At 37.2% G+C, this 21,721-nt stretch overlaps 1 pseudogene; it reads right to left on the reverse strand.

Annotated features, from left to right (window-relative positions):
- Positions 1-741: 741 nt before the first annotated feature.
- LOC139707788 (aldo-keto reductase family 1 member C4-like) lies at positions 742-17,878 on the reverse strand (annotated as a pseudogene).
- Between the last annotated feature and the right edge of the window lie 3,843 nt (positions 17,879-21,721).

Raw genomic sequence — 21,721 nt, forward strand, 5'->3', positions numbered from 1 at the left:
ATACTCTCTCTCTCTCTCTCTCTCTCTCTCTCTCTCTCTCTCTCTCTCTCTGTCTCACACACACACACACACACACACCAAAAAAAAAAAACAACTTTGTATGTTCCAAGCAGAGAAGTGCCCAACTCATCCTCTTCAATCTGACTCCTCATGCTCCTTCCAGGTTGGATCCCCTGCCTTCCTCACAACCACGTGAAAGGAAAACCTCATCCCCCAGTTTCCAGGAGCTCTGGTCCTTGAGCTGCAGGAAGGGAGCCCTTGGCTTGCTGTTCCTCTCTGCCATGTGTGCTTCACCTTGCAGACTAAGAACCATCATCTAAATGCAATGTGTTTTCTGATTATTCCATGGGCTAGAGAAGCATTGACTAATAAATATCAATTGCTATTTCATAAAGTCTTAGAAATCTTATCTTTTCCATCCCCAGGAATGTGTTAGCATCACCGAACCCCAGCTTACAAGCTGGAACCAAATTATTCTTAGTTCATAATGAGTCAAAAAAAAAAACTAATCATAAACATAAAGAGTGAATGCCGAATCTTGAGAAAATAAACTTTTATTTTTTCAAAAATTGATGAAAATGGAGTGCCGTTTTTACTGGACTGGTCAACTTTCTGTAGCAGAATGTCAATTGCTACGAAGAATGAAATAACAACAGAAGTGATGTATCCAATTAGTAGCTGTCTCCTACATCACTATCCATGCAGGGGATACAAGTAGAAGTCATTTCAAAAGTGTCCATTTTAATATTCATCAGAAAATGGATAATTTGGGTGGTCAGCAATACTAAAATGAGAAAGAAAAATATGTAACATAGGCTCAGTGACTCCATTTCTACAGGGGTAAAGAAATGTTACCTAGGAGCTCCATTATATTTCCTGAGTGGTTGTAGAATCTGCCATTTCTACATGTGAACATAGTTTTATAGGAGATAGTTTTTTAGTTTTAACTAAATTATTCACATTCAACTCACCTGCCAAGAACAGAACACAAAGAACTGACAGAGACAAGAATTCACTCAGCTCCTCCTTAGCTCCCAATCTACCAAATCAAAAAACTCCTTTCTTATTTTAAATTCTCAGTGAAAGCAGAAACAGAGAGCACCTCGTTCATTCACTTACTTTGTGGGGGAAAACACATCCATTTATGCGATGTTTAGTATAAGGATAAATTCACATATTGGCCAATACAAAAGTTATTTTGGAGTACAGTTTATTTTCAGCAATCTCAGTTACATTTAACTAATTCATCAATTATTTGCTATTGCCCATCACACACAATATGGTGTTAGATTCGGATAAGGAAAAAATGTTGTTTATAAGATACACATGCAAATCCCCAGAGCTCACCATACATTATTTAGATCTCTATAATTTACAAATAATATAACAGAAAATCATTACTTCTTGAAATATAATAGGTAACAAGAATTTCTGATTGCTTGTTACTACCTCTTGACATATGTTCCTACTTCTTCATTTGTATCTATATTAACAAAAGTATTAGGAATGATAACAGTATATCTGCCAATATTTAAAACCTCAGGTCAACATGGATTGGCTAATCCCCTTTCAAACATCATCACATTCATTTCTATTATGAAGTAAATGTCTGATATGGAGAAGGGACATATATTCCTTGTTTACCCTCACTTATAATATATGTCTAATACCAGACCCCACAACTATAAAGCTTTTCAAAAAAGTAAAAATTTTTTTCATGCCTATCAATTCTCTTCAACAAATTTTTTCCTACACCTTTCTCATGCGTTTGAATCTCTCTTCTCAAAAACTACTTTATCCTCTGCATGGAGATGTCTACATTTTAAAACTCAAAACCAAATGTTCTCCCAACAGCATCAATGGAAGCCTTTTGACAAACAACTGCAGTGTTGGGGTTCTGATCAAAACTGCACCTAAAAGAGGGAAAGACTTGAAAGTAAACAAAGGCACATGTCTACCAAAGTTATTTACAGCTGCATGACAATATATCGAAAATTTCTGTTCAGGCCAATTTTCTGTAATTCATATCGTCTTCAGTCAACTTGAAATCAAAAACCTATCACACAAGTAGAAAGTTTTTAGCCTATGTAGACTGCATATTGCCAATCCTGGAAATCATATGAAGTCAGAGTGTTGCAGAAACATTTGAAATATCTGAGATTTTTCCAAAAGTTATTAAAGACATCAAACACAACACTCACATGGTCAATAAATATCAGGTGAAAATTTAAAAGAAATCATATTTCATATGTCATATATGGAAACTGCACCAACTACAGACAAAAAGAGTTCTCAAAAAGGAGCTGTAGCAAAATAATGTTATTCTAAGATTTCAGTGTCATGTTTATGTTAGAGACCTCGAGAAATCTAGTAGTAACATTATGAAATATGTAAGGTAATTCAATAATTTTCAAGGATACAGTATGATTTATAAATCCCATCAATGGACAGTTAACTAAAACTCTAACAGTGATTTTGATCAATATTTTAAAGTCAGAAATTGCTAAAGTACTAATTACGTCCTGTTCAAAAAACAAAAGTGATCCAAGGATCACTTTCTTTAACTTTGAGATATTTTATACATAGAACCAAATTTAATGAATTACTAACATACTAAAAAATGGATATATAAATCTTTGTAATTTCCTTAAGAAATGGCAAGAGAGTAAAATGTAGATCATTTAACAATTGAGGAATTAGAAAAATAGCATTCTCTGAATTCTTCTTTGAAATTTTCTGTACATTTGGAAAGTCTCAAAATAGATATGATATTTAAAGATTATCAAAATTGTAACAACTGTATGAAAAAACATAACAGAATTTATACAAATGCCTTCAAAGATGAGTTTACTACAATATGTGTAAAGACTATATACATATTGGAAACTCATATCATATCATGTATTAGAATATTTAATAATTCAAAATGTAGTTTCTCTCTGAACTTATTGAGAGTTCCAATGCAATATTAAGCAAACAAAGAAAATCTTCATAGAGATCAATAAAGTAATTCTACAGTCTTCATAATAGAAAAGTAGATAGAAATGGAATTCATGTTGCTGGAAGTTAAGCTAGTCATTTAAACATTATGTGTGTGTTTGCATTTTTGTTTCATATGATGGTTACAAAAACTGCATTTGAATTATATGTGGAATTAAGTACTGTAACACATTTCAAAAGAAATGTAATAAAATACTGTAGAGTTCCCAACATAAATTAAAATATGAGACTCATCAACCATAAAGTCAAGGAATGAAGAGAAGGAACTTTGTTCATGAAAATATACAAAAGGAGAATAAAAGCACAAGTAGAATGTGGGAGACCATATTTCAACAAGTACATCTGTATTTGAAAAACAAAATCCAGAATATATCAATGTGGTCAATTGTTTGCAAAAATGTTCCTCCCAATAATTATTATCTCCCGTCTCCAAGCTCTTTCCTAAGAGATGGTAACATTGTGTTGGCAGAAGCAGTGATGTGCCCATTCTTGACCTAGGCATGAGAGGATCTGCACCGACTTGGGACAGTGCTATGTTATGCGGTGAAGCCTAGGTCATCAGCTGGTGGGGAAGGAAGGGGAGCTGAGACACCCCTGACAACAGAGCAAGCAGGACTGATGCAGAGGGAGCACACTGTCCTGCACAGGCCCACAAGAGTTGATTACAAAACATGAGCAGTTAGGTAACTGAAAGACATTCAATGAGTTAAGGTCAAGCCACAGCAAAGAGTCAAAACATAGAATCATGAGATTAAACAAAGGTTCCTTGCATTAATCTCAATATGGAGTAGGTTTGTTTTACAACTGCTCTAAGTAATGGTTCAATAAAATTCTCCTACTAGAAAAGGAAAAGATCAACAAACCATTTAAATGGCGATGCATAAACTGAGAGTGGACAAGTGAAACAACTCAAAATGGATAAATATTAATATATATTGAGGATTTGGGGAAGTGTAAAATAAAATCATAATTCATAGAATAAAAATCACCCAATCCAAATTCTCATTTCTGAAAAAAAGGAAAAACTGTAAATCTGTCATGCACAAGGTTATATAAAACATAGCTAGCCATGGTGAAAACAAAATCTCTGTGCTTTATACAATCCTAATTTTAAATGTCCCATTTTGAAGGAAACTCACTTCTGAACGCACCTGAAAGACATCCTGGGGATATTGACTTGGCCCAGTAACATTCTTAGAGGTTTGAAAGAAGCACACATGTGAAGGACACTGTGTAAGAACCCACATTCCCACAGCCCTCTGCTCTACCTGAATGTTCTCTTTTATTTCAGTCTCCTTTAAACTCTGGGCCAGAACCACAAACCCTCGCTGCAGCTGGTAGCGGAGGGCAATCAGGGCTGGGATTCGCTTGTGCTTTTTTGCCAAGGCACCAAGAACGCGATCATGCAAGAGAACTGGGGAGCTCTGGTCAACCCTGGAAGGAAAGACAGAGATGCTGAAGCCCTAAGGCCAAGTTAGTTAGGAGGATTTCATAAATTTCCCTTTGGGGGAGGGGATGTTGTTTACTGTGGGTTGAATCCAAAGGCTTTCTACCACAGAGCCATAAGCCTAGTCCTTTTTATTTTGAGATAGACTGTCACTGAGTTTCTGACACTAGCCTCAAGTTTTGAAGTCTTCCTGCCTCAGCCTTCCAATTCACTGGGATGACAGCAAGCACCACTGCACCCACCCACAAAAGAGACTCAGGTCTCTTTGGACCACTCTAAACAGGGATCCTCAAATGCAGTCCCTATACCAGCAGCATTAGTATCTTATGGGATCTTCCCAGAAAGGTAAATTCTCCGCTCTTCCAGGGTCAGTTGAGAGTGACCTTTTGAACTCTGAGTCTTGTAGGACTATAGATAATCCATCTATATTTATGGAGATATTTATGATATTTATGGAGATTAAGATCCTTTGCCAGTACAGAATAGGAAGTAATTATTCCTATCAAGCTATAAATGTTGCTTCAAGAGGAAATGCCATTTGGCCTGGGATAAAGACTTTGCTTTGTTTGTTTGTTTGTTTGTTTGTTTTACTAGAAGCTGGGCACAATCAGGAGCCACTTGTCAAAAGAAACTAACTTTATTTTTAGAACCACACACCAAACCACACAGCTCCTCAGGAAAACCCCTCAGAGCCTCAACTGCCACCACCGGCTTTCCACAAGCCTCTCTCTCCCCCACAGTAAAGACTATCTCCACTCTCCATATCCTACTTCATATATATATATAATGTGCCATGAATGGCCTGGCTTGTGTGTGACGTCCATCTGCCAAATATGGTTAGGTATCAATCCTCTAGGATTGACTCCAAGATTAACTTGTGGTAAAAAGGTCACACAATTTTGACATTGTTTTATTATTTGTCTAGCTTGTTCCTTAGTTATTTTAAAACACTTTTGTAAAGTATTAGCATTGACATGGAACTTTTTCTGAAAATTTATAGCTTCTTCTAGTGTAGAGAAAATATGTATGTCATGTGTAGTTTTATCTGCTAAATCATTGACCAAACTAAGGGCTCCAGGCAATCCTGTATGTGCCCTGATATGTCCTATAAAGAATGGATTTTTTCTGTCCCAGGTTAGACTTTGTATAGTGGAAAGCAAAGAGAAAACAGTAGAAGAAGGGGAAATCCTACCAGCATCTTCAAGAGATACTATAGCATTAACTACATACTGACTATCAGAAAATAAATTAAATACAGAATCTTTAAACATCACAAAAGCTTGTAAAACTGCATTAAGCGCTACCTTTTGAGCTGATTGTTTGGGTACTAAAAATGTAAAAGTTTGATCAGGGGTAACTACTGCTGCTGTACCATTATTTGACCCATCAGTGAATATATTTGGAGCATTCATGATAGGTGTTTTTCTTGTCATTTTTGGAAAAATTACAGGATGCAATGACCAAAAAGACAATAAAGGATTAGATGGTAAGTGGTTATCAAATGAAACATTAGATTTGCACATGATTATTGCCCAAGTATTTAACTCATTAGCTAACTCATCAATTTGATTCATAGTATATGGAGTAATAATTTTATTGGGAGAAATTCCAAACACTCCCTTGGCTGCTTTTATTCCTTTGAGTATTAATTGTCCTACAGCCTCAGGATACCTAGTAAGAATAGTGTTAGGAGAATAAGATAAATGTATCCATAATAATGGACCTTCTTGCCAAAATACTCCTGTAGGAATAATTTTTGTTGGTAGTACAATAAATAATAAAGGCAAACTTATATCAATTCTATCCAAATGCATATTTTCCATATATGTTTCAATGATTTTTAATGCCTTTCTTGCTTCAGGCGTTAACATTCGGGGTGAATTTGGATCTGATGGACCTTTTAGGATATCAAATAAAGGTCCCAACTCTCCTGTTGGTATACCTAAATAAGGCCTTATCCAATTTATATCTCCTAATAACTTTTGAAAGTCATTAAGTGATTTGAGTTGATCTACTCGTATTTGAATTTTTGGTGGACGGACCATGGTTGAGGATAATAGAACTCCTAAATAATTAATTGGAAAATTTAATTGTACTTTATCTATTGCTATCTCTAGATTATAATTTTTTAATAAGTTTGTAAGTGTGGCATAACATTCTAGCAATGTGTTTTTATCTTTGTGTGCTAATAATACATCATCCATATAGTGAAATATTTGTAGTTCAGGATTATGATTTCTAAGTGGATGGATTGCTTTGTTAACATAAATTTGACACATAGTTGGGCTGTTAGCCATCCCTTGAGGGAGTACTTTCCATTCATATCTCTGATCAGGACCTTCATGATTCAGTGCAGGGATAGTAAATGCAAAACATGGACTATCCTCAGGATGAATTGGAATTGAAAAAAAACAATCTTTAATATCTATAACTAAAACATACCAGGTTTTTGGCAAAGCAGACAACTGAGGAATCCCCGATTGAGCAGGTCCCATAATAACCATCTCATTATTAATGGCTCTTAAATCTTGCAATAATCTCCATTTACCAGATTTCTTTTTGATGACAAAGATGGGAGTATTATGGGGAGATACAGAAGGTTGTATATGTCCTTCTGCTAATTGTTGTTTGACCAGGTCATGGGCTGCTTGTATCTTTTCTTTAGTCAGGGGCCACTGAGGAACCCATACTGGTCTTTCTGATTTCCAAGTAATTTTTATTGTCTCAGTGGCCCTTTCTGAAAATCCAACCCATGTCTGTCTGTTCCTTGATCTATTTGTATTGGTGCTGCTATACCTTGTTCTTGTTTTTCTAATCTTTTTCCTTTCCTAAAACCTTGTCTAGTCATAATAGTGGGTGCATTTTTGTTGATGTTATTTGTTAATGTCAAACCTAATTGATCTAGGACATCTCGTCCCCATAAATTTATGGGAAGATGATCCAATACATATGGCTGTATAGTTCCTTCACATCCTTCAGGATCCTTCCAATCTAATACCATTGCACTTCTATGGGGATTAGTTGCCACTCCTAGGTCTTGAAGCGTTTGAGTGGCTTGTTGTAATGGCCAATGTTTTGGTCATTCTTGACGAGAGATGATGCTAAGGTCTGCACCTGTATCCATTAGCCCTAAATTCATGTCCTTGAGTATTTAGTTTTAGCATGGGGCGAGAATCTAAATTTAAAGAAAGCATAGCCCAATCTACACCTGTGGAGCCTAATCCCTTGGAACCTCTTTCTACAGTACGACTGGAAAATTTATCATGTAGGCTGGGTATTATTAGTAACTGTGCTATTCTATCTCCTGGTGAAATTACTGATATACCCTTTGGAGAACTGGCTATAATTTTTATTTCACCTTCATAATCGGGATCAATTACCCCAGGACTTATCATAAGTCCTTTTAGAGTAGAAGAGCTGCGTCCCAATAATAAGCCTACTGTTCCTTTGGGAAGAGGTCCTTTCACCCCTGTGGGAATGATTTGAACTCCCATCTCTGGAGTTAGTACTGCTCTGGCGGAGGCGCAGATGTCCAACCCTGCGCTCCCTCTGGTTTGTCTGATGAGGGATCTGATGGACAATGTGTCCTGGGCACTACCCTGATGGGGTTGCTGGGTTCCTCCAGTGCTCCGTATATTTGTGGTTTTGGGCCCCGGAGCATTGGGCCCCCCTGTCCATTTTTTGGCAATGGAGCCCAATGCCTTTCTCCACGATATCGTGGATAAACACCTGGTCCTTGTTCGTTTTTTGATAATGGAGTACCCTCTATGGTGGTTTGAGAACGGCATTCATTAGCCCAATGTCTCCCTCTACGGCATCGTGGGCAAATACCTGGTATTCTACTCCTTGGATACCTAGTTTTGTTAAACCCTCCTCCAATGGGGCAATTCCTTTTAAAATGTCCTGTTTGTTCACAATTGTAGCATGTTCTTGGCCTGGCATCTAAAGCCTGTTTTACTGCAGCTGCCACAATTTGCCCTTGTTCATTAATGTCTCTGGCATCTAAAGCCTGTTTTACTGCAGCTGCCACGACTTGCTCTTGTTCATTAATGTCTCTACATAATTTAATATATGTGTTTAAATCTTCATGTTTCCATGGTCTAATGATATCTCTGCACCAACGATTCGCTTGCACATAAGCCAGGTGTTTTAGTAATGGCATTGCTTGTTCTGTATTCCCAAAAACTCTGGTAGCTGTTTCAATAAGCCTATCTACAAATTCAGCATAAGGTTCATTAGCTCCTTGTATTACCTTAGATAATTGACCTTGTAAACCTCCATGTCCTTGTAAAGTCTTCCATGCCTTAATTGCATCTGCAGCAATTTGTGCGTATACGCCAGGATCATATGCAATTTGTTGCTGCTGATCCTCATAAGGTCCCTTTCCTAACAACATATCTAGATTTCTCTGAGGATAACCAGCTGCTGCATTTCGCCTAGCCGTCTCCTTGCAAAATTCCTCATTGGCAACCTTCCATAACAGGTGTTGTCCTCCATTTAGCACAGCTTTACACATATTAGACCAATCTGCTGGCGTCATGTTCAAGTTGTTAATGGATTCGACCATGCTTACAGTGAAGGGTGCTTGAGGACCATAGGTTGTTACAGCCTCTTTTAGCTGCTTCACTGTTTGGAAATTTAAAACTTGGTAAAATCGCTGCCCTCCTGCCTCAAATACAGGGCATGTTAATATTTGAGATCTTGTCTCAGGATCCCAACTATCAACTGTGGGGGTTGGGGACCTCCCAGCATATGGAGGTGGCCTTGTTAGTTGGACACTTACGTCCTCTGGTGATAGAAAGGTGTTAGTAGCAGTCTCCTGTTGTAACTTTCCCCCTGATGGCTTTTTCTGTTTTACACTTTCTTTCTCTGTCTGACTAGCTTGAGAGGCCTTCTCTTTTACTTGAATCTTTTCCTCTGTCTGACTAACTTGAGAGACCTTCTCTTTTACTTGAATCAATATGTCTTCTCCTTCCTCTACCATTGTCTGAACTGAAGGCTTTGGACTAAGCAAACAAGATATGAACGTCCACAATGGCAATGTGCCAACTGGCAGAGTCCCTGGGCTTTTCTTTTCTATTCTTTTTAAATCTTCACCATGATGGTTCCATTGTGATATATTTAACAACTCCTCCTTAAAAAGCCATGGGCTACATTTTTGTATTGTATCAACGTATGCCCTGACTGCTATTGATTTTACTGGGATGCCTCCTTCCTCTAACAATTTACTTAACACTCTTTCAGTTTGTTTTTTACTAATTTCTGATCCCGTATTTCTACTATAATACAACCCAACAAGATGACGCCTAACAAAACTGAAACAGAGTGAAACAAAATTGAAACAACACAAAATCATTATAATAGCCTCCTGAAATGTCCATCCGTCCTTTCTCCCTATCTGTTCCTCAGATGTGAGCGGTTTTTCTTCCATCTTACACATCTCCAGGGACAGGCAACTTAAAACAAAAGTGAAACAAAATAACAAAAGAAGAATCTTAAAATGGCTACCCATCCTCTCGCCCTGCCCTCAGGGGCGAGCAGTTTCACTTACCCTCAGTCGCTCCCCGTGCGAGCCACCAAATGCCGCAGTCTGGCTGGGCACAATCAGGAGCCACTTGTCAAAAGAAACTAACTTTATTTTTAGAACCACACACCAAACCACACAGCTCCTCAGGAAAACCCCTCAGAGCCTCAACTGCCACCACCGGCTTTCCACACTCAATGGCATTTGAGGTAATTCTCTGAGGTTCTCATTACTAATGTTTGTGTTGTTGAGTTCCAAGAGCACCATAGGCAACCAGAACAATGTCTTTGGATTTGCAGAAGTCCAGCAGTTTCCTCTGGTTGTGATAAACATGACATTCTACCTGCAGTTGGACATGTAGACGATATCTGGTTCTAATGTTAATGTGAAAACAAAATTGCAAATAAAAGAAACTAAATTTTTAAAGAATTCAATTTGGACATTAAGTTGTGCCATAAATCAAGAATTTGATCAAAGACTCACAGAACAAGTTTGACAGACATTTGGTCAATATTCTGCAAGTGACATTTGGGTAAATTGAGTCATCAAAAGAAAAAGAAAAAACAGATTCCAGAACTCAAGGAACTTAGAATAATTCCCCCCAACCATAATCTCTATTAACAAGTCCCAATTTGAACCAGTCAATGTGGGACAAAGGGACCTGACCTGACAATCTCCCCTCTGCAGGGCAGTAACTTGCACAGTGGAGACTTGAAAAATCTGAAGAAATCCCACTGTCAGTCAACACTCAAGAGGTGAACCTGGGCAGAGCTCTTAAGACTTCCATAATACAACCAACAAGACTGGAAAGCAAGATGGGCATGCCATGCCCCTCCTCTCTGTGAAGATTCACTCTCTCTTTGGGGAGTTTCACCTTTTGCTTTCTAATCACCCCATGCCTGCTGCTCTAAGCATGTCTGGTGCCATTCCAGTGTAATGCAAAACCCAGTAACTGAGGACCACTCTGGATGCCTTGGCTCCTCGGCAGGCTCTTGATCTGTAAGAAGGAACTCAACTCTACCTCCTAACTGACTGAAAATGAGAATGTAAAACAAATTAAATGATATATAAGACAGTTTAAAAAAAGAGGTTCAATGTCATGTGGAAAAGCTAAACTTTCTGTGTAAAAAGAGGTCAAGAAACATGAGAGAAGGAACATATGATCCTGTCCCATCCTGAGGATGGGAAGAACTACAAAAGGTATTTCAGACACTTGAACACAGACTGTATTTAGATGATGTGAGAGACTTACTGCTACCTTTAGATGTAGTATTGTAAATGTGCTCCATGGGAGATAATCTTCATTCCTAGGATATGTTCCCTGAGCTCTCTAAACGTGAATCTACAATTTACTTTCAAGAGACTTAGCAAATTATTAAACATATTTATGAAGATATACCTACATAAATCAATATCTCACAGTGATCTGTAAAGTCAACAGTTTTAGACACATGATGGAAAATATGGATGTCCAGTATCACACTCTGAACATTTTTTGTATGTATAAAAAGTTCATGATAAAAAAAATTCAGCATAAAATATTTTCAATTTTTAACATTTTTATTTGAAATTTATAGTGCTCGACCTCTACACATGAATTCATGAATTTTATAAGTTGTGTTCCAACTATAGACCATTACTCTATGACTGAAAGTTGTCAAAAAGTAGAGCACAGAACCATGCACAGAATATATTGGTCTACACAGTTGATTTGATATCTGGAAGCATATAATAGCAAGTAAGAGGGGCTCATTCAGCTAAAAGTTCTTGAATGTGGTTTCATCCAGCATCAGTATATCACCATACACAACTCACTTCCTCTAGTCCATTAACTCTCACAAGCTCTACTTTACTCTTCCTGTTAAGTGTTTCTGTGGGTCCAGAAGCTGAAATAAGAGATAACAAGGATGCAGGCACCCAACCTCCACACAAACCCTGACCACTGATCTCCTATTTTCCCTCTTTTCTTGCTCACTGCCCATTCCTATGTACTGGCCCTCTTTGCTACACACAATTCCCTCCACAGAACATTCACCCATTCAGTCTCAGGTTATTCTTCATTGCTCAAGTACAAGCTCAACTTTACCCTGAAGTCTAATGAAAAACCACTCTCCTCCTAAATCACCTTTATATACCAGATGCTCCCTTAAACTGGGTACTATGACCATCCCCTCATTTTCAATAAGAATTCAAACAACAGACATGAAATTGAGAATCTTCCACACCCTACAAGATAGTGGCACTAAATCTAGATTCTTTTGTTCACAACGACAAATGAACTGGGGGGAATATGGATGTCTGGCAGTACTGTAAAGACAATGAAAAGAAACAGAAATGGCAGTGAGGCTCAGGGCTCTCACCTGGTTTCAAACAGCTTATACTGAGGCCTGGTTTATTCAGGATCATCTCCAGCTGCTTGCAGTTAAAGTTGGACACTCCGATGGACCTGGCCAATCCTGCATCTTTGCACTTCTCCATGGCCTTGGGAGGAAGGGGTTGGGAAGAAGCATTTGTACAATGGACTATGTCAATATACAGCAAGATAGAACTGTTAAGAGGACACTGTCAAGATATGACAACAAAGCTTATGAATTGATTATTAACAAGAGAAAAAATGGTAAAGATAATAGGGCAAGGTACTGAGAGACAGAAAAGGAATTCCTGTGTCCTTGGGAAATCAGACATCACTGCATGTGGAAGCAGGAGCTGCATGTTCTCACTGTCCTCAGTTCTTCTCCTCTATTTCCCTCGGTCATATTCTAGTAATGTGTTCCTCCCTACCACCTAATAAAAAATCTATTCTAAACATAATGATTTCTAGACTCACAATTTCAGGAGAAAGCATACCTCACTGTCACCCTGTGGGCTTCCTGTGAGATCATTAATTAAGGCACTCACCTCCCATACAGCACAGAGATCCAGTGTGTCATATATTAATTTTCCATTTTCATTTTTTTGGATAAAACTCTTCTCCTGGCTGCAATAGAAGTGATCATAACAGCAATCTCACCTAATTCATATGTCCATGCACAACAAGGCTTCTAGAAACACTTAGAAGATGGGAGACTAAAGCTCCTTGAAACACATGGAACAGCAGTCTATATTCATCTATTTCCAAATTCTTTACATGTGGAGGTGTAAGGAATACCTTCAGGTGCTTAGTTTCCTCTATTCTCTTACATCATATAATGTGTACATTTAATTTTATTTGTATATATGTATGTATTTATACATACACACATGTATAATTAAATAAGATATTCTCACGTCTCCTAATGGGGTCTTCTAATAGCTTATGTTATTTTTCCTATCCCTAGATATTGCCCTAGGGAAATGTGTCTCTTTCTCTGGGAAAGTCACTGGTTGCATGGGCTTGATCTCCAGCAATGATGGATTTCAGTGATGACACAGGCTGAAGAGTGGTCTTGATCTACCTGGACACATGTGGATCTAAGAATATGTATGTGTACCAAAGATGGTCATTCAAGTTTCAATTCAAATTTGATTTGATGCTGGAAGATGAAGAGTCCTTATCAAATATTAATGACCTGAAACTTGAACAGCCCCAAAGACATATTTCCCATCAGTGGAAAAGGCTAAGGCAAAAAGCAAGCAAATCTCTAGTAATGCAGACACAATGGATAAATAAACAGAGAAGATTCTGAGGATTACTTATAATCTTTCCAAACAAGAATGGACCAGTTCTGGTCAAAGAAAAATGGACCAAAGCTATAGAGGTTAAAAAGGGAAATGAAACTATATTAATATATTACCCATATTTGGAGGATTTGTTTAACTTCATATTGAGACATGCATGTATCTATGCATTAAAAATGGTGATCACAAGGAAGATAGTCTCTTCAAGACTTGGGTTTCCATCCATCAGATCTATTCATGTAAACGGCATTGTATTTTTGTCTATTATTAGTCAATCAATTGAACTATGCATGAAGTTAAAAATGACATAAAATTTTTTATCAAATAATGACATTATTTAATCTCTGATTTATGTTCATAGATATTACAAAGCTATTGTTAGTCTGTCTTGTGCATTCACTTCATAAAATAAGAATTAGTATTTTTTATTTAAAGAACTGAAGGAAAACACATTTTGAACATCTTAATAAACAAGACACTTTAGCTATATCTTGTTTACTACAAATAGAAATGTCCTACATTGTTCTTTGATAATGACAAATGAAAGGTTGATATTCAGAATGATGACAAAAATTTAAAAAGTCAATCAGGAGCCAATGAGTCCAAAATCTGCTCATAATTCTGATTCCATAAGCAATACAAAATCATACTGCTGATTAGAGAGTCAGAAACTTAAAGAACTTTAAAGTCATAAATTTGTAGACTCTGAGTAGGAATACATTATCTTTCTCTGATTTTAAAAAAAAAATTGTTGTTTAATTGTTGATGGACTTTTATTTTATTCATTTATTTATATGCAGTGCTGAGAATCAAACCCAGTGCCTCACACATGTGAGGCAAGCGCTCTACCACTGAGCCACAACCTCAACCCCCTTTCTCTGCTTTTGATACTGTATTTTTTGATACTGTATTTATAAACATTGTACAAATAATCACATTTCACAACAACTGATCACCAACAACCGATCACCCAATGTAATTTTCACTTCTTTATATCACATTGCAGTAATTTTTAGTGTATATGTAATACCTTTGAAGTATAGAATATGTCTTCTCTCTTCACAATGCCATCTGCAATCTTGCTTTAAAGGCCAGTCCTACCTCCTCTTCTACTTGGTATGCATAAGTACAATCAATATGGCAGAACCCAGATTCTATAGCTATTTTGGTGGCCTCTATTGTCTTACAATTAGGAACCTATAGGAATAACCAAAAGTATTTGAGAGTCATATTATGAAAAGTAACTTATAGTGAGTAAAGTGGAGAATTTATTAGAAGGAAGTTATTTTATAGTCCAATGTGTTCTTCATACTACTTAATTATGTGATAAGGGGCTAATCCCTTGAATGCCCATTTTCTAATATGTAAGATTTAATTCTGATTCCATAAGCAATACAAAATCATATAGCTGATTGGAGAGTCAGAACCTTAAAGAATTTTAAAGTCATAAATATGTAGACTCTGCTTAGGAATACATAATCTTTCTCTGCTTTTTTAAAAAATTGTTTTTTAATTGTTGATGGACTTTTATTTTAATCATTTATTTATATGCAGTGCTGAGAATCAAACCCAGTGCCTTACACATGTGAGGCAAGCACTCTACCACTGAGTCACAACCTCAGCCGCCTTTCTCTGCCTTTGATACTGTATTTTTGATACTGTATTTATAAACATTGTACAAATAATCAAATAATTTCTAAATACTTTAGGAAATGGCTAAAGATTGATTTTTAATGTCATGTGCAGAAGGAGTGACCTCTCAATCTCAAATTTTTTCCATGTCTTGTGTTAGTGCTATATTTGTGGTGATGACCTCAAATCTACTTTGTCTGGGATTCTCCTAGTTAATGACAAAAAAAATTATGTGCCACCCATCCTGCAGATAAAGTGATAATTTGAAAAATGTACAAAGAACTCAAAAAGATTCACAACAACAACAACAAAAAAATCAATGAATGGGCAAAGGAGCTATGTCAAAGAAGAGGTACAGTCAACAAGTACATGAAAAAATATTCAGCATCTCTAGTACTTAGAGAACCGCAAATTAAAACTACACTGAGATTTCCCCTAATTCCAGCAAAAATGGCAACTCTCTAGAATACAGGAACAATAAATGTTGGTGAAGATGTAGGAGAAAAGGTACACCCATACGTTACTGGTGGAACTTCAAACCGATGCATCCATTCTGGAAAGCAGTATGGAGATTCCTCAAAAAACTAAGAATGGAACCACATTTTGACACTGATATATGGCTTCTTGGTATATATGCAAATGAGTGTAAATAAAACAAAAGGTGACAGAAGCAAGGTGAAGAGGCAGAATGGCAGAAAGTCTCCTTATCAAAGCTGCCAGTTTTATTTATATCAATAGGTTACATTGGGTCCCTGGCATCAGTAGTACACTATTGTCCATGTGTCACTAGGCAGGTTACAGAGTTAGCAACATTATGCAGCTTATTAGTCAATTACATGCTGTAGTTTTAATGTGCAATGTTAGGAGCTTTGTGTAGCTCTCAAGAAAGTCCATTGTTACTGTTCTGTGGACAGATTCTGGCACAGCAGAGCTTGGTAAAATATTGTGGTTGTCTAAAGAGAGTTTCTTTGTACCTGAGATCAAGGTCTAGGCTGATAAGACTCAAGCACAGAACTCCTCATTAAGGGAATTGCTACAAAAGCTAGGCATCCGTGTCCTTGCACAGCTAGGCATTATGTGCCTTTGCAGAGAAAATTTCCCAGCTGCTAGGCATCCTGTACTTTTGTACAGAAACTTTCCCAGCCACCAAGTATGCTACAGCCATGAAGTCATCAGAGACCTCAATCCCAAACACATTAAATCATTAAGGGTATGCAATTCCTTGACTCTTATTTGTAAATTTTGAGGTCAGATTGTGCATCCTTCAGTTAGATGACCTAGATATAGAAAAGGAGATATTCTCTGCACCTTTTCAAGTGCAATGCATAAACCCATTGCTGAGTGAAGTCTGTAATCGGGCAAAGATTTCTAAGAGTATGTCTGGATTAGCAACAAGTAAAAGTATATCATCCATCAAATGAATAATATATGCATCAGGATATTTTCCCCTCACAGACGTGATGACCTGTGCCACAAAATTTTGACATAGGGTAGGACTTTTACGCATTCCCTGAGGCAGCACTTTCCAGGAATATCTTCTACCTGGTTCTTTAAAATTTATTGCCAGGACACTAAAGGCAAACTTTTTACAGTTGTCTGTCTTCAAAGGTATAGAAAAGAAACAATCTTTTAAAGCTATTACTATTAAATGATAATCCAAGGGGATAGCTGTAGGAGAAAGAAGCCCTGGTTGTAAGGCTCCCATGGCTCAATAACATGATTAACTGTCCTGAGATCTTGTAATAATCTCAGTTGCCAGATTTTTTTCTTGATTACAAAGATGGGTGTGTTCCAAGGACTGAGCTTGGGTTGTAAATGGCCAGCCTGAAGTTGTTCTTGAACTAGCATGTGGGATATTTTAAGTTTTTTCCCTGTTAAGAGCCTCTGACTAACCCAGATTGGCTCTTCTGTGAGCCAATTAATTTTTTCTGCTGTTCTCTGGGCCGAGATAAAGTCAGGCCCCTTACCAACAATTTGGGCTGGGTGTATTAATTAATCTTTGTTGGGAAGATTGCGTTATAGGCAAATACCCTTCTAGTAAATTTCCCTCAATTTCTCTAGGAATACTTTTTTGATTACATCCCTCAGATGACATGATAGAATTTGGAGTTATTAATAACAAACCTAGGCTGCTTAGAATGTTTCAGCAACAAATTTCCTGGCAAAGTGTCTAAGACATAAGTCTTGAAAATCCTAGAGTTACTATCTTTATCTTCCCAGCGAAGATACTGAGCACTTTGTGCAGGCTGAGGGATCTGACCTATTCCCTCCAAGTACCTATCCCCTCCAAGTTGGCAGGTGCAATATGCAAAGGGCAGCTCTTAGGCCAGAATCTTCTAGATAGAACAGATATCTATCAGCCCCACTATCTAGGATACCCCTATAGTTATGATTGATTCTAAGATCCAGTAGAGGGCGCTCCTGCCGAGCTAATTGAGGCCAGGACACTTGGTCTGGAGACCAGGAAGTTGAGCTCTCACCTGGGCGTCCTGGAGCCACAAGGCAGGAGTACCAGTTGTGCCTATACCTGTCTTGAAAGGGAGCTGAGTGGCGTGGTTGGACTGAACAATAATCTCAATTTCATCTCTAAAATTTGAATCAATCACTCCTGGCAGCATCTGAATTCCCTTTTGAAAATTGTTTTGCCCCCAAATTAGACCTATGGTATTTGGTGGTAAAGGCCCACAAACCCCAGTAGGGATCTGTTGTGGCCACATTAGGCATTAGGGTTACTCCCAAGGTTGGCTGTTAGTGTACTTACTCAGTTTGTTTTTATTGAGATGGTAGATTCTTCACCTAATATTTGTCAAAAAATTATCAAATTTGTAATAGTCTCAATATAATTGCTTGTAACAAAATAAAGAGCTGGGATTACATCTTACCTGAATTTATGGATGCAAATTTATATATAGAATATAGGAATAATTCACCTTCACCATGTTTATTCCAGCATATGGTTAAATTACTCTCAGTGGAGGCCTTGTTGGATATATTTTAGATACAGAATTTTTCTTTAGAATTCATCATTTGAGAATACATGAGATTTTTATGGATTAATACAATCTCTTTATATGATATGAATATTTATATATGGCCATAAGATTTTTTTCCTGTTGTAATCTAATCATTTCTCTTTTTCTGTGATAATTGGTTTTTTTTTTTATTTCTCAACAAACCCTAGGACTCTATAGATAAGTATAGCTCACTCTAGAAGATGGGTGAGGTTGTTGACTAGTGAGGTGTGGTGGATGTGGGGCAAAGGTATTCTTCTCTGTGTCCAGGATATTCAGGTAGAACCTTGGGCACATGCTGCCATGTCCAAGTAGACCATGTTGAGGCTGGGATCAGTGCAGAGAAATATTCTGATATTTGTCTGAGAAAGAAGAGAGATGGAGACAATGTTCAGGAATTGAAACTCAGGTAAACTCAGAGATACTGTAATCCAAGTTTGTATTTCATGGGTTGGGATAGGCAGAATTTTGACATAAAAGGAAAAACAGGAGTGAAGAATGAGTACCCTCAGTGAGGTTTGTGCAATGAGGAACACAGTTTGAAAGAGAGTTTACAGGACTTGTTTTCTGTCACGAAATTCCTTCCTATTTAATTTTCAAGGTTAGACATTTTCATGTTGTATAAGTAAACACTTTTTTTAGATTATAAAAGTGAAACAGTAATTGTAGAGTTCTAAACAACATGCAGAAGATTTAGAAATCTCTCAGAATCCCACTTTTCAGAAAGACTTCCATTGTATCTTGTGAAATAATGTTTCTAGACCTGTCAGTCAATCACCCTTCACTAAGCAGCGTGATATAGCATCTTTTATGGTTCACATTTCTGAGGATTGCACACCCTTCAACAATGAACATTTGATTAAAAGCCAAATGCGACACTTATAAAATATATTGCCAATGAGAATGTTATAAAGGCTATTTTTTAATTTGTTCTAATTTATTGTAGTGTGACTCTGTCATATACAACTAGTGAAAGGAGATTTTTTTTCCCAGGGTTTAACCTTTGATGCTTATTGTGAGGGTCAAATTTAAAATGTGCTCAACAATCCTCTTAAATCCACTGTGTGTGCTTGCATGTGGGGTAAGAGAGTTCATTTTATCAAATAATGTGTGATCAAGAAAGGGCTTGATCTCACAAAATCTAAACCACAAGCAAATAGGATTGTATATAAGGCAGAGCCACTCCATTCACAATATCTTCAAAAAAAATAAAATACTTGGGAATCAACCTAACAAAAGAGGTGAAAGACTTATACAATGAAAACTACAGAACCCTAAAGAGAGAAATAGAAGAAGATCTTAGAAGATGGAAAAATATACCCTGTTCATGGATAGGCAGAACTAACATCATCAAAATGGCGATATTACCAAAAGTTCTCTATAGGTTTAATGCAATGCCAATCAAAATCCCAACGGCATTTCTCGTAGAAATAGAGAAAGCAATCATGGAATTCATATGGAAAAATAAAAGACCCAGAATAGCAAAAACAATGCTAAGCAGGAAATGTGAATCAGGCGGTATAGCGATACCAGACTTCAAACTATATTACAGAGCAATAGTAACAAAAACAGCATGGTACTGGTACCAAAACAGGCGGGTGGACCAATGGTACAGAATAGAGGACACAGAAACCAATCCACAAAACTACAACTATCTTATATTTGATAAAGGGGCTAAAAGCATGCAATGGAGGAAGGATAGCATCTTCAACAAATGGTGCTGGGAAAACTGGAAATCCATATGCAACAAAATGAAACTGAATCCCTTTCTCTCGCCATGCACCAAAGTTAATTCAAAATGGATCAAGGAGCTTGATATCAAATCAGAGACACGCCGTCTGATAGAAGAAAAAGTTGGCTATGATCTACATACGGTGGGGTCGGGCTCCAAATTCCTCAATAGGACACCCATAGCACAAAAGTTAATAACTAGAATCAACAAATGGGACTTACTCAAACTAAAAAGTTTTTTCTCAGCAAAAGATACAATAAGAGAGGTAAATAGAGAGCCTACATCCTGGGAACAAATCTTTACTCCTCACACTTCAGATAGAGCCCTAATATCCAGAGTATACAAAGAACTCAAAAAATTAGACCATAAGAGAACAAACAACCCAATCAACAAATGGGCCAAGGACCTGAACAGACACTTCTCAGAGGAGGACATACAATCAATCAACAAGTACATGAAAAAATGCTCACCATCTCTAGCAGTCAGAGAAATGCAAATCAAAACCACCCTAAGATACCATCTCACTCCAGTTAGATTGGCAGCCATTATGAAGTCAAACAACAACAAGTGCTGGCGAGGATGTGGGGAAAAGGGTACACTTGTACATTGCTGGTGGGACTGCAAATTGGTGCAGCCAATTTGGAAAGCAGTATGGAGATTTCTTGGAAAGCTGGGAATGGAGCCACCATTTGACCCAGCTATTCCCCTTCTCGGTCTATTCCCTAAAGACCTAAAAAGAGCATGCTACAGGGACACTGCTACATCGATGTTCATAGCAGCACAATTCACAATAGCTAGACTGTGGAACCAACCTAGATGCCCTTCAATGGATGAATGGATAAAAAAAATGTGGCATTTATACACAATGGAGTATTACTCTGCATTAAAAAAATGACAAAATCATAGAATTTACAGGGAAATGGATGGCATTAGAGCAGATTATGCTAAGTGAAGCTAGCCAATCCCTAAAAAACAAATGCCAAATGTCTTCTTTGATATAAGGAGAGTAACTAAGAACAGAGTAGGGTCGAAGAGCATGAGAAGAAGATTAACATTAAACAGGGATGAGAGGTGGGAGGGAAAGGGAGAGAGAAGGGAAAAAGCATGGAAACTGAAGGAGACCCTCAGAGTTATACAAAAGTACATACAAGAGGAAGTGAGGGGAAGGGGAAAAATAATACAAGGGGGACAAACGAATGTCAGTAGAGGGGGCAGAGAGAGAAGAGGGGAGGGGAGGGGAGGGGAGGGGTGATAGTAGAGGATAGGAAAGGCAGCAGAATACAACAGACACTAGTATGGCAATATGTAAATCAATGGATGTGTAACTGATGTGATTCTGCAATCTGTATATGGGGTAAAAATGGGAGCTCATAACCCACTTGAATCAAATTGTGAAATATGACATATCAAGAACTATGTAATGTTTTGAACAGCCAACAATAAAAAATTAAAAAAAAAAAATCACGTATCCTTTATGAACATATTATGTTGTGATTATAATATATTAAAACTCTTATTTCTCTCTGTAATAATTTTTATTGGCATATATTCATGTTTGACTTAATTGCTTCAAATATTCTATTTCATCAGTGTATCAAAGTTCATACAACGATTCCAAAACTTATAATGATTTAAGATTCTTGTGGTATTTATCCTTTATGGATAATTTTGAACAAGAAAATAAATAACACAAAATGTCTTCATTTTGCATCTTACAT

The sequence above is a fragment of the Marmota flaviventris genome, chromosome 12 (assembly GCF_047511675.1).
Source record: "Marmota flaviventris isolate mMarFla1 chromosome 12, mMarFla1.hap1, whole genome shotgun sequence".
Taxonomy (NCBI): Eukaryota; Metazoa; Chordata; class Mammalia; order Rodentia; family Sciuridae; genus Marmota; species Marmota flaviventris.